Here is a 5,162-nt window from a genome sequence, read left to right as displayed (position 1 = left end):
TTATAAAACCCTCCTATGCCTTTCATGTTTCCATATCTCTTGGACAATCCTCAGTCCTCACCTGGCCTGACCCCTGGCAGCATTAGATACCACAGTCACTCCTTGACTCCCTGTCTTCATTTGGCTTCTGAGACACAACCCTCTCCTGCCTTCCTCTTGCCTCATGGTCCCTCCTTCTCAGATGCCTTTGCTGCTCCCCAGCATTTTCTTTTCAGAGTGCCCTAGTGCTCAGCATTACTTCTTTTGTTCGCCTTCACTTGCTCCATTGATGATATTGACTGATCCCCTTTACGTGCTGAATGTATGATGACTTCCATATGTCTCCAGTGCAGACATCTCTGAACTCCAGGCTCTCTATTTACCTGTTTACTTGACAACCCCACTTGGAAATTAATTAGAATCTTTAATTTAAATGTGCAATTCAAAGTACTCATCACCAAAAGCCTTTGTCGGCCCAGCTGATAGCAATGCCAAATGAAAATGAGGTATGTGTAAAGAAATAGTGTTTAAATACATACGCGGCTTTACTTTTACTTTCCTAGAGCCGAGAAGAATCTGGTAAAAGTCAAATTTCTAGTGGGCTTTGGAACCACACAGGTCAGTGTGCTCAAATACCAGCTTAGCCACTTAGTAACATGATTTTGGGCAGGTGACTCATGCTCGCTTATCCTGCCAACATCTGAGTACTGTTGCAAGGATCCAGTCCTGTGTGAGCAGGGCCTGGCACACAGTTAAGGTTTTAGGAAGGTGCCTTTCCATTCTGTCCCTGCACTGTCCAGAGGGTATAGTTTCAGAAACATCCTAGGGATCCTTGGAAGTCTACACTGTGGCCCAATGAGCCTTTCACTGTTGCTTCAGCCTGCCCCAACCTTGCAGGATTCTACATGTTTGCACATGAAATAACATTGGCCTGGGATGCCCTGGCCCCAACACACCCCTCTTCGTGAGCCAGTCTTCCACGTGGGTGCTGGTAAACTGTTGCATTCTCTGGGGCATGGCCCATATACCCCAAGCAGAGGTAGCACCCACATAGTGCTTTGTGCTTCTTAATTAACGCTTGTTTATTCCACTCTCCTAGCCCTGAGCTGGAACTGAAGAAATAGTGAAATAACAATGAGGGGAAGCTAGCACATATTTAGCACTTAAGTATGTGGCAGGCACTGTCTCAGTGATTGACAAATGCAAGCTTATTTCATCTGCCCAACAACCCCTACAGTGTTATTTCTATTAACTCCACTTCACAGATGAGGAAACTGAGAGAAAGAAAGGATGACTAATCGGTGGGAGGTTATACAGCTAAGGAATGGCAGAGCTGGTGTTTGAAGCTATGCACTTGGCTCCTGAGTCCATGCTTGTCACCATCATGCTGTTCTGCAAATTAGATACATCACTAAGGATCCTAAGGCTCCATCCTCGTCCAGATTACAGGTCAGGCAGCTGGTACTAAGCAGTGATAGAGCCTGAAAGTAAACAACATAAAGGCAAAGACATCTCTTCTTTTGGAGCCTATGGTTTTTATATACACATGACTGATGTACAGGGGTGGGGCAAAAGTAGGTTTAGAGTGAGTATGCAAAACAGAGTTTATTCTTGTATTATTGTTAATTAATTATTGTATTATTTATTTGTATTATAACTGTAAACCTACTTTTGCCCACACCTGTATTTATTTTTCACTTTTTTATCATAGAGAATTTCAAAGGTATACAAAAGAGGCAAACCAGTGCAATGACTCCCCATGAACCTATTCCCCTGCTTCAGCAATGATCAACTAACTCACAGCCAATCTTGTTTCACCTTCGCCCTCACCACTTCCCCCTCTTGTGCTATTTAGAAGCACACCTCAGATCCATCTCTTTTCATCCCCAGGTATTTCAGGATGTATCTCAAAAAGATGAAGATACCATTATTATACTTTAACATTAACAATTATCCCTTAATATCATCAAATATCCAGTCTCATTAATTGTCTCATTAATGTTATACTTTCTTAAAATAGTGTTTTTATTGATATCTACATTTTAAGAAATAGATATTTCTTTTGAGCCTTTTTCATTTCGTTTTCCCCTTTTAGTTCCTTAAAATTTAGTTGTTGAAGAAAGCAGGCCATTCGTCCTGTGGAGTTTCCTACTAGAGTTTGCAGATTACATCCCTAAAATGTCCCTTAATGTGTTCTTCTATCCTTTGTATTTCCCATTAGTGGAAATTGGGATCTAGAGGCTTGATCAATTTCAGATTTGGAGTTTTTTTTTCTTTTTTGGCAAACCTATTTATAGGTAGTAGTGTATTCTTCCATCCTAAGGTAGATAATGTCTTGTGGGGCTGTTAAGAATTAAACTCCATTAATTAATTAGAGGTTACAAAGTAGTGATTTTTTTGTTTACTAACTAGAATACTTCTAATAAGAAAAACTGCCCCTCATGTACCATTCCATTAGCCCTCAGTACAGTTTATATAAGAAAAGCAAGCTAAAGATCTGATTGCTAAAAAGTCTGTTTAGTTTTTTCTGTAAAATAAAAGGCACATTTTTCATTTTCACCAATAACGTTATTGATTTGAATATTTTGAGTATTTTGGCTATCTCCTGAATGGTGTAACATTGATTGTTCTCAATTAGTGTCTCAATTTGATCCCTATCAACTTCAACCGAGCTACCTGACAATGGAGCATCATCCAGCAAGAAGTCTGCAGCACGAAACTTTGCAAACCACGTTTGACACTTTTGATTAATCACCACACCTTCTCCATACACTGCACAAATCTTTTTTGGCATTACAGCTGTGTTTTTTTACCTTTCCTGAAATAATAAAGCATAATATGCCAAAAATGTTGCTTATTTTCTTCCATCTTCAATATTAAAATGGCTACACAAAAATTCACTAATTTTTATGTTTTTTTTAAAGCATGCTGATATGAGAGCTGTCACAACAATCTAACAAAACAGTTTCAAATTAAGTTAAAGACAGCTAAGCAGTACTAGAGCCATCTTACAGAAAAAACTAAACAACCTTTTTGGCTAACCTAATACTTATCTCTTCTTCTTTAATTATCATTTTTCAAAATAATGACTTTGTTCACTTGCATCCTCCTACGGTGACCTTTTTTTTCTTTTTCGTGCCATTATAAATACACAAATTTAAACATATTTGATTTTGCATTGCACTGTTGTTATTATTGATATTCAAATTGCCCAGTCTTGGTGATTGGGTGCTTCCTTGGACTGCATCTGAGCCCTGTTGCCATGACCCTCAAAGTCTCTTTTAACTTCTGTTTGATAACATAAGATGTATCAGATTCATGTATATTTCATGGCACAGACATGGAATCAGCACATTCTCCAAGGACCCCTGGGAGTTTTTTAGTTAGAAATTTGCAAATCACAGTCTGGACAACAGGAGATGCTCATTGCTCTGGGTTGGTCACTGGTTTGAGTCCTTTACAGTGGAAGAGCTAGAAAATAAAAATCTATAAAGTACTTCCTACCCATGTGCTCCTAATGTTACTTTTCCAAGATTGCAGGTGTTTACTTAGCCTTATCTATCTTCCACTTCTATCCCCTTTCTTCCACACTAACAATCCTGGCTTTCAGAACATCAGGAATGATAGAATATCACTAATAACATGTTTGCTTTATACCACATTATATACCTGACAACCTCATAATAACGATACCAACACTATCTCAAAAAAGAAAAAAACCTGTATAATACCAAGTGTTGAAAATTGTTAAAAACAACTTTTTTGTAGTTATTTTGTCTTAAACTATAGATTTTTGGTAATAATGACATGTTGGTTCGTGGAATGTGATGATTGTCCCACTTTGGTGTAGGATGTCCATAGTGAGGGAGGCTGTACTTGTGTGGGGGTGGGGAGGAAGTATGTGAGAACTCTACAATTTTCCTATGACCAAAAAACTACTCCAAAAAATAGTCTATTTTGTTCTAATTTTCATAGTTCTAAGATCAAACATGTGAGAATAAAAAGATGCATTTAAAGAAGTCTAGCTTCTATGCTTGTCCCTTCTAGTCTTTCCTCCTTAAAGAAAACCAATTTTAAGCATTTTGGATAATGCTCTCATTTTTTCAATATAACACGCATGCACACTATTTTCACTCAGCACTGTCCCTTAAAATTTCTCTATAATTGTTGTATGTGGAACTTTCCATCTGAAGACTTGTTTCTGTTACTTGGGAAGCACGGTAAGTTTATCCAACTGTTGAAATACTGTCTTATTTTTCCTTCAGAGCAATAAAAGCTAATAGCACATTTTCAAATAAACAGGCATTCACGTAGGCAACAGCCATTCATAATCATCCTCTTTGCCCACTCTCTTTGACTTTCAGTCTCCAGGTTCTCATGCATCCTGGGTGGGGCCAAAATGCCTGTCTTTTCAATTAGCATTGGACCTCTGCTACCACCCTGATGTGCACTGAGCAATCAGCTGCTCATCCAACCCCATTTAAAGCCCTCGAACACCTTCTATGTTCCACGGATAATGGGAGTAAAGTCCCCTTGTAAAGAAAGCAACACATTCTGTTGATGTAGATGAATTGCCCTCTTGCCTCTTGAGGAAGAGATCCATTGCTGAGCAGAGGTGAATGACACTTGTTCCAGCAAGTGGGCTCCCATCTGTCCTCATCTCATCATGGAGCACCTGTGCAGGGAGAACTGGCACCCCTCCCTGTCACCCCCACCTAGTCATACCACACACCAGGGTCCCTTTAAGGGTGCAAATGCCACTGTGACCAGCCTATGCTGGAGTGGGGGGGCGGGGAGTGCTGCTGCATATAGGTGTTGTGAAGACAGATTGGTCTGTAACCTTATATCTTTAGAAGAAAAATAAGAGGCCAGCTCTGGGGCCATCTTTTCCAGGCTTAGTTGCATGTGTGTCTTCAAATTAAGAAGTTTTGATATGGGCTTTTGATCTTAGAAACCTGTACTTGTGAGAGTCTTTGAAAGTAATTTAATACATGGTTCTCAACTCAGAATGATTTTGCCCCCACGGGACAATTGGTAATGTTTGGAGACATTTTTTGGTTGTTATAGTTGGGGGTATAGGCACTACTAGAACCTAGTGGGTAGACCCCAAAGATGCTGCTATCTACTTTAATATACTGGACAGCCCCCATAACAAGTAATTGCCAGGCCCAGAATGTCAGTAG

This window comes from Furipterus horrens, unplaced genomic scaffold (assembly GCF_987537825.1).
Source record: "Furipterus horrens unplaced genomic scaffold, mFurHor1.1.pri manual_scaffold_12, whole genome shotgun sequence".
NCBI classification, from domain to species: domain Eukaryota; kingdom Metazoa; phylum Chordata; class Mammalia; order Chiroptera; family Furipteridae; genus Furipterus; species Furipterus horrens.
Note: the sequence above shows the minus strand (reverse complement) of the source record.